Here is a 16,635-nt window from a genome sequence, read left to right on the forward strand (position 1 = left end):
TTGATTAATGCAAAGGATTGTTTATCAAGGTTTGAATAATTAAAATTTTCATTCTGTAGAGGTCAACTCATAAAAGAAATTGGTCTTTCATCCTCCTTTTCCTTCTTCTATATTAGGATCCCTACACAAGAGTGTTCAGAAGCAAAGGAATAGATCTTACAAGGTAACTTGTAATCAGGACTCATCAAGATCGGGGCCGTAGAAATGGCAACCTTGATATCTTCAAATTATTTCTTTATCTCTAGAACCCATTCCATCTTAGCCCCCTTTTTGAGTAAATCATTAAAGGGATGAACTATCTCTGCAAATCCACTTATGAATTTTAATAAAAAAATTATCTTCTTGAAGAAAGACTTCAATTCCTTCTGAATATGTGGAGGTGCTTATTTTAGAATAGCTTCAACTCGATCAAGATCAATGGAGATTCCACCTTTAGAAATGACATGTCCTAGGAGCTTTCCTTTACTAACACCAAATGAACATTTCTTGGGATTGAGAGATATGCCATATTTATGACATCTATTAAATGCCTATCTCAGATCAGCAATGTGGGTACTTTGATCTTTTGAAAAAATAATCAAGTCATACATGTAGATGACTATACATCTATTACTCAATCATTTGAAAGCTTCATCCATCACTCGTTGAAATGTAGCTCCCATGTTAATTAGTCCAAAGGGCATTCTTTAATAGGAAAAAGTTCCCCACTTTTTTATGAAGGTCATTTTTAGTCTATCTTCTTCATCAACCATCACCTGATTATATCCTAAATATCTATCTAGGAAAGACATCATTTTTTAATCGTTTACAATTTGGAGAACCTCATCAAGTGATGGTAGAGGATAATTGTCCTTTTGAGATGCCAGGTTCAAGTTATGAAAATCAACACAAAGATGAATCTCTCCTATATTCTTCCACATGGGAACCAAGTTAGCCACCCATGTAGAATGATGAATGGGAAATATGATCTTGGCATCCAATAATTTCTTGACTTCTTTCATGATCAGTGGTTCAATGATAGGATTTACCAGTCTTTGTCTTTGTCAAAATGGTTTGGCATCTAGTTTCAATGAGATGTCATGTGTGATAATCTTAGGATCATAAGTCTTCAGCTCTTCATAGCTCCAAGTAATGACATCTTTATATTCAGTGAGTAATTTGAGCATGTCTTTCATTTCTTGTGAGTTGCATGCTTTTCCTATCTATACCATTCTTGGTTCTTTAGCAGTATCCAAATTGTACGAGTCACATTCTTTGATTCCCTTTTCTTAGGTTACCCTTATATTGAGTTTTGATTCATCATGATAAAAGATGAGTTCTATTTGAACCATTCCTTTTGGAATAGTTTTGGTTTTTAGATTGAGAATCCTATCTTCATCCTCAAACTCATCATCTTCAAGTTTGTCATCTAGTGTATCATCAATCTCTTGTCCCTCAAAATGGTGATTGCACATGATAAGCTCAAGTATATGTTGATCATCTTGAAAGACCCTAGAGTTTGTGATATTATCAAGAATGGACATAATTGCAACCAATTCCACTAAAAATCTTTTCAACTTGGTTCTTTCAACTGGTTTTAAAGCACTTGCAAAAATGGCAAGAGCATCTACTACCATATTTTTTCTTCTTGGAATGGATCTTATGTTCAAAGCTTTAAAATTATCCAATATATCCCATACCCTTTATCTATAAGAAAGTAACCTCTTATCGTTGCAAGAGTATATCAATTTTACTTGTCGTATGACCAATTGAGAATCCCCTTTGATTATGAGAGCTATGACTCCTTTCTCCAGTGTAAAGAGAACTCCTTGAATTAATGCCTCTTATTCTATAGCATTGTTAGTATATCTAAATTGTAATCAATATGAAACATAGAAAGACCTACCTTTTGGGATGACCAATTTGATAGCTACACCAGCTCCCAACTTGCACCTAGAACCATCGAAGTGGAGTCTCCAAATCAAATTCTCCTTGGGTTTTGTAACTTTATGCTTATTTGTCCTTAGCTTTTCTTTCACTTGAGCCTTGAATGACTATTTCTTAGGAATCCATTGTAACTTTCCTTGTGTAGGACTTGATGACTCCTCTTTGCAATTTGTGGATAGAGGAAGTGCATGTTTTTCTTGTTGGTCTTGGATTTCCCTAATTAGTTCTTTGATTTCCTCAAATTTAGGTTCAGGATGAATGACTACTAAATTCCATCTATTACCTTTCACATATCATCTTCTTCTTTGGACTTTAATCATGCCTGGAGGAGGAGAAGAAAAACCTCCCCCATTTGAAGAGGTATCACTATATGACACATTTAAATCTTCACTTTCCTCTTCAATCTTTTCAACAAGGTTGGATGAGTTCACTGAATTTTGTCTTTTTGTGAGTTCATCTGTTGAGGTGTTCTTATCCTTATTTTCCATCATATGGATCAATACCTTTGCAAATGCTTCTTGGCATGATGAGCATTCAAATTCAGAGTGGCTAACTTTGTGTAATCAACAAAATCTTGGGAGGAGTAAGATACTATGATCTACTTCTTCTCCCAAGCATTGCAAATTAGTCACCATATTATCTATGAATTGTGTCACGATCTCCTCCTTTGTGATTTGTATCTTAAGTTCGTTATCTTGATCTTGGGATGATTTGATCAGAATAGTGTCAAATGCCATCGCCTTGTATGAGCCCAAATTCAATTATAAGAATGCTATCTCATTTGGGGCATTGTAGTCTGTAATCATCATTTTCAACTAGGGTTCTACATCTATCTTGATTTGATTGTTCAACCCTTTCCATGGTAGCCATAGTTGAGTGAAATCCATAGAGAACCATCCTCTTAGGAAATTTGTCCATTCTCTACTCAGGAGCAACCCATATGTCTCTAGAATGTCCACCACATGTATATCAATGACATCTTGAATGCGGGGATTGACTATTAACTATATTTGAATGCCTTCAACATGTTGATGAATTTCACCTCTATTTTGTCCAATTGTATCACTATTTGGTTGGAAGGTTGAGCACTTACCCCTAATGTTTGTGCTATTGATAGTAGAATGACATTACATGATGCTTCTGAATCAATAAAGTAATTATGGAGATTCTTTCCATATATCTTGATGCTGAGCAAAAACGGGGGTACTTCAACCTTGTCTTTAAACATAGTGGGCATCACTTCTGCTACATTGACTTGTTGAGACACTGTCTTTTGAGGGATAGTATTTGTATTGTGGGATACCTTTGTATGATCTAGAGTCTTCATGAGCACTTGTTCCTATTGTGGACTATTTTGCAGCATGTCGAACATGGACATATTTTCTTTGGTTATTTTGAAATCTTTGACGGCACTATACTTCTCAGTAGACCAAGTAGGATTTTTTACATTCACTTGATTCTGATTCTGTTGTCCTCCATATGGTGGCCTAATTGGTGTCAGATTGTTACTCACTCTCAGATCAGGAGGAGTTGGTTTTAAACCTGGAGGGATCCCATCCATCAAAGGTTCCTTTCTATTTCTTAGATTATACATATTTTGATTGTCATTGTGTAAAGAAAGTATCTCATCATGTTGAATATTAGGTTCCTGATTGAATGGGAAAGAGAACTCTTCATTAGCTAGTTCTTCTACTTGTACATTCTATGCAAAATCATAGGATTCTAGTAACATAGTATTAAATTGCATAGGAGGAGCATTATCATTCACTTGTGAACTTTTAGCCATCTCTTGATTCCCATTGTAATATGAACCATCATTGTTGGGTGCATTATGGCAATTGTCATACTGATTGATATATGCATACTAAAAATTGTTATTGTTGTTGTCGACAGGAATGTTTCCATTATTTGGTCAAGTGTTTCACTATTAGTTCTATCTTTGGAGTCATTATTATGATCAGGAGGATTGAAGTTGTTTCCCCCATTATTGTTTCTTGCATTATTGTTGTTGTTCCCACTGAAGTTCCTATTATAATTATGGTCATAATTGTTGTTGTAAGGGCCAACATTGTTTCTTTGGAAGTTGTCATTTTTTCCTTGAGACAACCTAAGATGAGTCAATTTTTTGTTCATTTGGGACATAGTCTTTTTCATTTGACCAAATTTGGAGACAAAACCATTGTCTACTTGAGTAGGTGTTGTTGCCTTTTTCTCAAAGAAAGTAGCTTTTGGAGGTTCAAACCTTGGATACGTTAGAGTAGAATTTTGTAGAGTAGGTGCCTATTGCAATGGAACTGGATTCATAGGTATGAACTAAATAAGCATCATGGGTACTTCTATAGGGTATGTTGGCATTGCTATGATAGTTGGAGCTGGAAGCACTAATCCTCCTCCATTAGGATTAGCTTTCTTAGTGAAGGCAATTGTTTCTGCAAAGACTTTATCCAATGTGTTAATATTTTCTATAGGAAGTCTTCTCAGAAAAATTGCAGTAAGATGGTCCATAGCATTCAGATAAATCTAAATAGTGCCTTCAACTAGTATGGTGTATGACATTTCCAACTTGTGATAGGCTATATGAAAGTGATGGTTGAAGCTAGAAACTGTCTTAGCTAGGTCCCTTTTGATTGATATGAATTGTTGATGTATCATAGCTGGGTTGATGAATTTTTTGAATGTATCCCAATCTCCAATGCATCTTGGTGGCAAAATAACATACCAATTGAAGAAAATTTCCCCCAAAGAGTAGGGGAATAAATGAAGAACCACATCCTCATTAGCAACCTACTTGCAGTTGCAAATTTTCTTGAATACCTTGACATGATCTTCAGTAGTTCATGTTTCACCATAGATGAATCTTGGGAAACAATTCTCAAGATTTTTAGGGAGGTCATGTAGTGGACCTCTACAACTTATTGGTGAGTTTATAGCATTTGTGAAAAATGCCATTGGAGGATTTGGTGGACCTAATAGTGGTTGTTGAGGAGTAGCTATTGGAATATGTGGTGGACCACTAAGTGGTTGGAGTGGAGGTGAAGTTAAAGAAGATGATGAAAGTTTGAATGGAAGTGGTTGAATTCAGGATGTTCCCTTGTCACTATGTGATTTGCAGAAGTGGATAAGCTCAAGAAACTCATGTGCACTTAGCATAGACCTTAATGCTCACTGAAATGGGGATTTTGGATCAATATCCTCCAGCTTGCATCAATTCTGGAAAAAGTGCACCTCTGCAGAAGTACACTTTCTCACCTCTTTGAATTTTGTGCACAAAAGAGTTTTGCACAACTAGGAATGTGTAGATCTGTGAACCTGTGTACCTATAGATCTGCAGACCTGTGTACCTACAAAGTTGCAAACCTAAATTTCTCAAAAACTCAAAAATAAAATTGAACTTGTGTGAAGTGTATATTTTTGCAAAAAGTGCAAAATTTTAGAAACTTTGGCAAATTTTCCACTTTTCTTTGAGATCTAAAAGTGTGGCCCTCCTTCTAGCACCACTTCTATTGGGTGGTCATTATGCATAAGGTAAATGTTAGGAATCCATTGAGCAATTCCTCTCTTGAAAAGCTAATCTTTTGGGATCAACTCTAAGGTTCAATATTTGTCTTGCAATGTACCAAAATCTGCTCAATTGAAGATAAATGTGATCGTTGATGAGGAGGCCTTTGCTAGTTCTATTTGATCTCAAAATGAATTAAAATATATTCATTGTCTCAAAATAACCCATAAAAGAACTATTTTCTTTGTATTTTCTTTTTTTAAATGAATGCAATCTAAAAATGCAACTAAAATGAGTTCCTATTCTAGCAACGGGTTAGCAAAGCAAATAACATGAAATTAAAATAACATGAAATTGAAAATGTAATGGACATAAGCTATAGAAAACAACACATTGCAAGTTTAGATTTCAAATAAATTGGTAGGAAACCAATGAAAATAGGAGCAACGCTTCTTAGATTCCACTGATGCAATCATCAGTGAGAAAATTTAACAATCATGTGATATTTCACCTTTCATTGAATTGTAAGGCCACATAAAGTGTGCTCATGCAAGATGAAAAGCTATGTAGATACAATTTGATGATCTCTTCCCAAGCTAGATATGTTAGCTCAATCACAATCTCATGAACAAAATTCACAAAACAATGACACATTCAGGCAAGAATTACTACACTCCAAATGTGAGCACTAAAAGCATAATTTTATTGCATAATAACAATGGCCCTTGTTACATATTACAATGGAGTATTTATAAGAAATTGTCTAATCAATTTGTGTTGAGAGTGAGAGATATCTTTATGCAATAAAATGCTTTTAAAATATTAAAACAAACTAAATATATACAATCTAATAGTTAATTTGGAGCTTAGAGGGACTCCATCCATATTTTATCTATTAATTGGATGCCTAAGCCCTTTACATGTCAAAAAATAAAGAAAATATGAGAGAAGAAATAGGAGGAAGCCTTTAGTCGAAGTAGGAGCATCTAGAGGTGCCAAAAATAGAAGTTGGTCCTTTACTAGGCATGTGTCAAAGTTAAACTATCGTCAGAATGTATTTCTGATGCATGGAAAGTGCTATTTTTGGAACAAGCAGTTAACTATTAGTGCACCTCTAAATTGTGGAGCTATGGACTTACATACCTACGGACTTGCACGCCTACAGAGTTGCGGAGCTGCAGACCTTGATAGGGTCAAAATCTCAAAATTTTACTAATTGTCAAAATTGAAATTCTGGCATTTGGGTTTTAGTCTTCTTCGTCTCAAAGCTATGTTTGGATGTTTTCCCTTGAATTTCTCTATCCTCTAAATAATCTTAGCTACATCCAAAATATCTAAAGCCTCATATTCATCTTTTACCTTTTGTCTGTAATTGTCTACCTCAATTTGGGTGTTAGCAAAATCCTCGAGTTTGGTATCCAATTCTAACAAGGCTTCTTCTATCTTGAAGGCGTGTTAAATGTCCTCATCATTAGCAACCTCAACAAAAATATTCCAAAAATTCTCCACTACTGTCTCTATAGGTAACAACTTTTCTCATTCCTCATCTTCAAAAATATCCAAGCATGCATCACTGTAGTGTCTCTTTACTTCCAAAATTTGCTCTCGGGCTTGGTCCTTGAGCTGATGAATCTCCTCATGTAATGTTCCCATTACCTTATTGCTATCTACTATCTTTCTATCTAGTCATCAATCATGTCTAATTCTTCTCTAGTATATACATCAATCAAAACCTGGTATCTTTGGCCCTTTATGGCTTATAGAGTTCGTAAATCCTTACTCCAGGCCCATACTTCATCCATAACACTGAAGTCTTGCTCCAAAAGTACTATGATTTTATTCACATTCTCCTACGTAGCATGTAGTAACTTCAAATTCCCTATGATGATTGTAACACCTTTCTCCTCAAAACTTGCTCACCACTCCTAACAAGCCTTCAAAAATGGATCTAGTTGTACACTTCCCCCTTCTCTAAATATAGTATTCAAGGTCTACTCAGGGTGTTCAGGATCTAGAGGACCATCTACTTTAGCTAGATATCCCTTTAGGATCTCAACCTACCTTCGAAGTGCTTGGAGTTTGGCCTCATCCTATTTCATATGCCTAAGGACTTCTTTGACTCCCACAGTCATCGTTAATCAAGTTGAATCCCATGTAGGCCTTGCCAACATAAAATCCTTCAATTCATAATACACAAGACCAAGAAATTTTGCATTTATTCCTTTAGGAGGGAGAACCACTTGAGCAAACTATTCCTAGTTCCTTGTGCTAGTGATAAATTCCAATGGCATTGCCTCATGTCATGGAGACTCACATTTATTCAAAATCTCTAGAATGTCACAAATTTCTTCCTTTGAAGCATGAAATTGAGGATTACTACTCCTCATTATTTCCTTTCAAATCCATCTAGGGATGTGTCTTGCTGAGGACTTGGCTCTTGATGATGAAAGAGTATGTTTTACAACTTCCTTCCCTTTGTCACTCCTACTTGGAGTTGTATCTTGTTGGGAGGGCTCTTCTTTTGTAGCCTCAATCTTAGTAGACTGTATAGCCTAAACCTCAGTGCCTTGGGAAGGTGGTTAAGAATATTCCACCATTTGTCCCTCCTTCAACACTTCATCGATCATCCTTTGTTCTGGTTGTGATCCAGTGAATATTTTCAGTGAAAATTGAAGTGTCTCATTTTTCTCCAAAATCTACACCATCAAAAAGATCTCGGTGTCTTGATTCCAACAGAACTTGAATGGATCAAAGATTTGGTCAATAGGTAGACCAAAGGGCTAGATAAGAGGTGAAATTAGACCATCTCAAAAGTGGTCAGCAATAGATTTCAAATCAAAGATCTCATCGAGAGCTTTCCAATGTCGTTCATTTCGTCAAAAATGGACTTCATATGTGAAAGTTATGCTTGTTTGAAGTTGGAGGCAAAAAAAATAATTTAGTGGTGACATCATTATGATGTCAGCATAGTGACGCGGCATTTTGAAATTTGGGTGGCAAAATTTTTGGCTATGAGATTCAAACTCATAACCTTTTTCAACTAAAACCTCCTACTTTACCGTTGCACCCTCCAATGTATTTGCAAAATTAGGGTGAATACTTTATAAAACCAAAATAAATCAAGCCACTACAACATTCAAAGAGGGTGGTTGGTGGGGGTTGAACTCCTAACTAACCACCTCCTAAAACAAGGAATGACCACTATGCTATAAATAGCAATTTATCTTATATTAATGGCAATTTTAGTTAACTTCTAACGAATCTCGCCTATCTTTGATTAAATAAGAATGGGTTAAAAAAAACCCCTTAAATTCTATGGTGGAAAATTAATTTAAATTTGTAAAAGGGATATTGACAGGATTATTTGTTTAAAATAGGGATTTTATGGTTTTGGGGGTTTTAGCCTAATTATGGCTAATTTTATGCATAAAAGGGGTATTAGGCCTTTGGAAAGGGGAGAAGGTGATCTAGGTAGTAAATTTTTGAAGGATTAGGGAGATTTTTTTTTTCTAGGAGATTGTTGGAGCCATTTTCATACTTCGAAGAATTGCTATGATGTCGAAGTGCTAGAAGAAATGGTCTTGGTGCATAATTGTAATTGATTTTTGGAGATTAATTAGATCGGTCATACTCTATTGGAGCCAACATAGAGACATAGTCACGTTTGTGGTGAACTCCATAATCAAACTTTGTTTGCACTTTCTATCTTCTTCTCTCTCAATTCTATTTCTCACCTGAAGTTTTAATGCTTAAATTCATTAATGTATAAATGTAATAAGTCTTTCAATAAGATGTGTTTTAAATAAAGCATTCAATTCTGCATTTAGTCTAGATCTATTTATAGATCAAATAGATCAAGTGGTATCAAAGCCCAGTTTACTATTATTGCTATTGTTTTCTTGAATCCTAACAAGATCTAGGATTTAGAAGGGCAAAGGCAAGCTTAAAGAATTTAATCCTGAGATTGGGAAGTGAAGAACTTTTCCAAAGATGTCTATTTCTAGAATGGAGGTTCTTGATGAGATCAGTGAGCAAGAATTTTGAAGAGCACTCCTCGAGATGAAGGCTAAGGTGGAAATTCTTTTTCAAGAGAGACAAGAGCGGAAAGAACATCAAGACAAGAAAGGGAAACATCATGGAGATGGTGATAAGAAACTAGATCCATTCTCTTCTTCTTCTCCTCCCTCTTCTCCTTCTCCTCCACCTTCTCCTCATTCTACTTCTTCTAATCCTTTCAAGAGTGGGAATAAGTCTAAGATTAAATTGGATGTAAAATTTGACTTGCCTATGTATTGTGGTGAACTTAATGCTGAAAAATTGGATGATTGGATTTAGCAAGTAGAAGTCTACTATAGAGTCCAAAACCTATAAGATGATGTTGATAGGATCCAATTAGCTACTCTCCAATTAGGAGGTATAGCTTTAACCTGGTGGGAGAGTAAGACTAAGGAAAAAGTTTCAAAATATGGTAGAGTCAATTTAACTTGGGTAGAGTTTGTTAATGCTCTTAAGAGGAAGTGTTATCCCCTAGGACATATGTGACAATTAATGATGGACTGGAAAATGTTTAGGCAAGGGAAAGGTCAAAATGTCGAAGAATACACCCATGAATTTAGGAAAAGGGCTATTGATTTGAATGTTCCTTTGTACACCTAGGATACTTTTTTGAAGTACATAGGAGGTCTTCATTCCTACCTTAGACATTCTATTTTGGTATTAAACCCTTTTAATTTAGATGAAGTGTCTATTCAAGCTACATACTTAGAGTTAAGAGGTAAAGGATATTTTATTGATAATTTTGATAATGATGTAAAGAAATCTTCCAAGAATGCGAAGACAGAGAAAGGAAAGAACGAAACTATAGTCAAGAAGGATGAGAAACTTTCTTGCACTCATTGTGATAGGAAGGGTCATGATGAAGAACATTGTTCGAAGTTGCATCCTGAATTGAAGCCTAGGTGGGCTTAGAAATGTGATTAGAAATAGAAAGGTAAGGAGAAAGTCACAAATGTTGTTATGGATCTTGGCTCAGATTCAAATGATGAGACTAAGATAATAGCTATGGGTTTGAAAGTTAAAGCTCCTATTTCTAGTGTTTCTATTCATAATTTTGCTTCTTCATCTAAAGTTAATGATTCCTCAAAAGATAAGAAAAGGAATGAGCTATTTAATTTAAGGGTTGTTGCTAAGAACACTAAAATTGATGCACTCATAGATAGTGGTTCTCAAGTGAACTTGATTCTAAAAGTATTGTAAGAAACTTGGGATTGAAATCTACATTACATAAGAAACCTTATCCACTAGGTAGGATTTGTGAAAATGATAAGTTGCAAGTAACAAGACAATGCACCTTAAGATTTGCCATCACTAGTAAATTTGTGGATGAAGTATAGTTTGATGTGGTTCCACTGGATATCTGTCAGATAGTGCTTGGTAGCCCTTATCTTTATGATAGAAAAGCAATTTTCTACAAGGAGAAGAATCATTATCACTTGTTTAAAGATGGAATTTAGTATATTGTACATTCTCACAGGATTAAGACTGGTCATTCTTTTGCAAACACAGGGCAGTTAAAAAGGGTAATTAATGCAAGTAAAGAGTTAACTCTTATGTTTGTCAATATAGGTGGTTCTACACTTGAACTTGGGGTAGCTAACTAGGGTCAAATGTTGCAAGATGCACCCATAGTACAACATGAGGGAATGATGATTGAAAGCATTGATGGTTCCTTGGGTAAAATTGTTCCCATTATAAAGGATCGATATGTTGTTGATTTATTCTCTTTCATTTCTGCATTATTGTTCAGCTTGATGCTAGTCAATGTTTGTTGGTTAGTGGCTATGATAGTTGATGTAGATTCTTATGGAAGTGATAGAATAATGTTTATGTTCAGTAACATTTTTGTAGTCTTCATTGTGCTTGTGAGCCAGGTTTTCAAATGTATAGATGATATAGGACAAGTGGGGAGACCAAGTCCTCATTTTATGTTAGAGTAAATGTCACTTTTGGAGGTCCAAAAGGTCTTTAGTGGGGAGGCCTAATCTAGTGGATATTTTTAGTGAAAATTGAAGTGTCACATTTTTCTCCAAAATCTGCACTATCAAAAAGATCTCAGCATCCTGATTCCAACACAACTTGAATGGACAAAAATGAAGTCCGAATGCAGAAGTTACACTCGGTCAAAGTTCTGGTTAATAGGCAAACCAAAGGGCTAGATTGGAGGTGAAATTAAACCATCTCAAAAGTGCTCAACAATGTATTTCAAATCAAAGATCTCATCGAGAGCTTTCCAATAGTGTTTGTTTCATCAAAAATGGACTTCATATGTGAAAGTTATGCTTGTTTGGAGGCAAAAAGTAAATCAAAATGGTGATATCATCATGATGTCAGCATAGTGACATGGCATTTTGAAATTTGGGTGGAAAAATTTTTGGCTATGAGATTCGAACTCATAACCTTTTTCAACTAAAACCTCCTACTTTACCGTTGCGCCCTCCAATGTATTTGCTAAAATTAGGGTGAAGACTTTATAAAACCAAAATAAATCAAGCCACTACAACATTCAAAGAGGGTGGTTGGTCAGGGTTGAACTCCTAACTGACCACCTCCTAAAAGGAGGAATGACCACTATGCTATAATTATCAATTTATCTTATATTAGTGGTGGTTTTAGTTAACTTCTAACCAATCTTCCCTGTCTTTGATTAAATAAGAATGTGTTAAAAAAACCCCTTAAATTCTATGGTGGAAAATTAATTTAAATTTGTAAAAGGGATATTGATGGGATTATTTGTTTTAAATAGGGATTTTATGGTTTCAGGGGTTTTAGCCTAATTATGGCTAATTTTATGTATAAAAGGGGGATTAGGCCTTTGGAAAGGGGGGAAGGTGATCCAGGTGGTGAAGTTTTGAAGGATTAGGGAGATTTTTTTTTCTAGGAGATTTTTGTAGCCATTTTCATACTTCATAAAATTGCGATGCTGTTGAAGTGCTAGAAGAAATGGTCTTGGTGCATAATTGTAATTGATTTTTGGAGATTAATCAAATCAATCGTACTCTATTGGAGCCAACCTAGAGACATAGTCACATTTGTGGTGAACTCCATAATCAAACTTTTTTTGCACTTTCTATCTTCTTCTCTCTCAATTTTGTTTCTTACCTAAAGCTTTAATTCTTAAATTCATTAATGTATAAATGTAATAAGTCTTCTACTAAGATGTTCTTTTAATTAAGCATTTAATTCTACATTTAGTCTAAATCCATTTACAGATTAGGTTACTCCTCTGATGATGGCTCCTTTTGAACCTATTCTTCCTCTGAACTCTAAGGTGGAGGACTCATCGAGTCATGTTCTACCACTGTAACTTGTGGTGGAGATTGAGGAGTAAGATTAGGACCCTGTGTATCTAGTGGCATTTACGTCTAGTCTTCTTGTTGAGGTTCACCTATAGGGGTGTCCCTAATCTTATCTCTGATAAATTTTGTACCCATGGGCATGAAATCAAAATCTACCATTGAAAAAACATCATCACCCTCTTCACTTTACTCATCCATCCACTTCTGTACTTCATCTTTCGAGGAAGAGAGTTCTAAGGGTTCTGCTTGGGTGGATGGTGAGGTACCCATGGTACTTCTTCTCATTTGTAACTCTATAGCTCTTGCTAGCTGAGTTCTTCCCTATAGGGGAACTTGGTCCTCTTCCTCTTTTGATTCTTCTTCTTCCTCCTCTTTGTCTCCCTCTAAATTACTTTAAGGAACTGATGAGGAAGGCACCAATCTTCTATTGATCCTTTGCCTCTTTTTCATTTGAATCTTAATCCTCTTCTTTTGTTTCTTCGAGGTAGAAGGAGAAGTTGGCTCTTCTTACATAGGAGGAATGGAGGCCTATGGAATCTCACCCTCTTCTGGTTGGCTAGACACAATGGGAGGCAACTGAAATTCATCCTAGACTTGAGTAGCTCCAGTATCATCAGACCTTTGAGCACTCTATTCTTGTTGTAGGGGAGGCACCTTTTCTTTGGCTTATTCTATCTAAATCCTCTGAAGGGAGGTCCTCTTTCTTTTGTTCTTTCCCTTCCTTTCAAGAGGTTGATAATATCCAACTGGGCTATCAAGCTAGTACACTACCTCTAGCCTGATAGGAGACTGGTCTGTGAAGGCAGGAATTGTTACTTTCTTCCCTCACCTCTTTCTAGGTAGGCATATGCATGAAAGATCATTGTATCAGGAATTGGATCAAGTGGAAAAGGTTTCTTGATCCGATCCTTTTTCAATCTAATGACATGCCTCACTTGATGATTAATATCATCTCCTTCTTCCCTATCAACCTCAATGTTCATAATGGGTCTTTCACCAATTTTTTTAGTGTCAAACAAGGGGTCCAATAACTCCTTAGAATCCTATTGCTTTATCTCTTCCAAGATGTCCAACTGGAGAGCCTTCTCAGCTAGATACAAAGTTATCCTATAGTAGTCCCTTATGCAAACATCATAGTTGTTTGTGGCATTCAATCTAGTGATCTTCAAAAACATCCTCTGATTAAATTCTTTTCCTACTAGACTCTCCACTCTCCCAATATTGTCAAAATATGGCAGAGGAGAGTTTTACTCTTCAAGGGGATAGTTCTCCCACTCCCATTCAAAGGAAGGAATATCCTACTTCCTCTTCACCTGATATGCTCTAACGACCAATGGCCATGTCTAGCAAGGTCTTCATTGTCTCTTTATTTTCTCATAAGCTGACTCAATTTATCAAGAAATCTCAAATAGCACCAATTTGTCACTTGGATATCTTGAGAGTTTCTTAGGATTGATAGAGGCACCAGTTACCTACAAATATGTGAACGTCTTGAACCGGATGAAGTAGGCTCTGAGAACTGTGATCTCTACTTTGGCTTCATCAAATAACCTCTTCCCATAGTCCCCCTCAATGAATTAGATGATCATAAAAATAAATGCATCATTGAAAATTCTGTATTCCTTGCTCTGTGCTGAGAGTTTCTTCTTTACCAATGGAGGGTAGACTATGTATGGCTAGGCATTGGGATCCTACATACTGCCTCTCCTATACAAATCAAGATAGTTTGTCTCCCTAGATGCAAGTAGGTACACCATGTAAGAAGTCATGTAAAACATCTTCTTGTCCTTCACATCCTCAATTTCTCACACAAGTTTTCACTTAGTATCGTGGCCCAGTCCAATGGTATCTTTTCCTATCTGATGGTCTCAATCAATTTGACCATAACTGTACTAAGGTGGCTCACTACAGGTAAGCCCATGACTCTGGTTAGGAGAATGATAGAGTATCCATTGTCTTCCTTCATATATCCTTGAGTCATATCAACTTTGTTTATTATCCTTCCCTGAGGAGGCTTCTCATTGAGGTAGGAGGATTGTATGATGTCAATCACATCCTATTGATGCTCCCTATACCATCTTTTAGCTATTTCATATGAGAGTCTTATGAACTAGTCTACTCTTGGGAGATGGAAGACCCTCTCAATGTTATCAGGTCATAAATCTAAAACCACCTCTCTAGTGACACTCTTAACTATTGTTTCTTCAGGAACAAAGCATTGTGACAGGGCCATGATAAGTTAAGTTGATTGTAGTAACACAAGATGTGATACTACATTCACCAACCTAGAATGGATCAATGTAGATACCAAGGCTGACCTCTTTGTTGGTTTGTTATAGATTCTAAGGAATTCTCCTAGATTTATGTTCCTTAAGTAATTATCTTATATTTCTGTGTAATCATCATGGAATCTTGACTTCAAGTGTACACCTTGGAACTTAAACACAACGAGTTTGGGTGCTACTCTGGATGTGGATGCCATTTGATCACTTGCACATTGTTAAAAAAAATGTTTATTAGTTCAAAGATAAAACATAAAAGCTATGAATTGAAATAAGCATAAAGGGAAGGAAAAAAAGGCCCAATTTTGGTATTTTTAATTTTTTATCTATTATATCTATATATATATATATATATATATATATATAACATTAATGCAAAAATAGGGAAAAAAAAGAAAAAATGCATGCTATGCGCATATGTGTGTGGGCGCACATGGGTGTGAAGGTGGCATGCAAGAGGTGTGTTGTGGGTACAAGTTTGAGTGGAGTCATGGGCATGGCACACATTGTCAGCACAAGTTTTTTGTGGTGTTGCAAGCATGGCATGTGCCACGCATGCAAGTTTGAGTGGTGCCATAGGCATGGCATGCACCGCAGGTGCAAGTTTGATGGGGGGAGATCACGGGTTGCACCACATAGGGTGCACTAGGCGGGCACCATGGGGGGTGCACCATATGGGTGCCACATAGGGTGTGCCATGTGGGGTGCATCATGGTGCATCAAAGTGAGGGTTTGAGATAGGTTTCTAGACAAGTGGCGCCATGCACGCATGGTGGCACCACACGTGCATGGTGGTTCCACATGCTAAAGTGTTTTTGGCGGTGGTGCAAAATGAGGCGTTGTGGGTGCATAGTTAATGGTACCACCATGTAGGGTTTCATGGTGTCGTCGTGGGAAGGAAATGATGTCATGGTGCAAAGCATCATCATAGTTGGATGGCACACCGTGAGCATGGGGTTATGGCATCACCGCGCAAAGTATGATGATGCAATGTTTACCTTATGCACGTAGAGTAAACAAAAATTTTGGCAAACAAAATGTGTGGGAAGAAAAAAAAAGGGAGGGGGTTTTTATAACCCCCTATGCCAGGTGGGGTGCATGGTGTGCTTTAGCACCAGCGTGTGGTGCGCACTTCTCCCACCTACACACACTTGTGTACATGAATGATTTTTTTTTAATTCTCTAATTTTTTTAATTTTTTGTGTTTTTAAACTTTTTTATTTTTTGTGTCCTTTTTAAATTTGTTTTATTTTTTTTATATTTTTTTGGGTTTTTGATTTTAACGACTTTTGAGTTCTAATATTTTCTCTCGACTCTTGAACTATGAGTTCGGGAGTAAAAAAAAAAGTAGGGGGTCCCCATTCCTAGGGAGGAATGGGGCATGTGTTGTGAGACCACAACACCACTTTGTACTAATTAAATTTTATCCTTGGGTCTAGGAACAAGATTCCAAGTATTGTCTCTTTCAATTTTCTCAATCTCTTTATTCATTGCCTTTATCAAACTTTCATTTCTCAATGCATCATTAATAGTTCTAGGTTTAAATTTAGTAAGGAAACATGTACCTTTAATT

Source organism: Cupressus sempervirens, chromosome 3, assembly GCF_028749045.1.
Source record: "Cupressus sempervirens isolate cs-2001-9-10 chromosome 3, ASM2874904v1, whole genome shotgun sequence".
NCBI classification, from domain to species: Eukaryota; Viridiplantae; Streptophyta; class Pinopsida; order Cupressales; family Cupressaceae; genus Cupressus; species Cupressus sempervirens.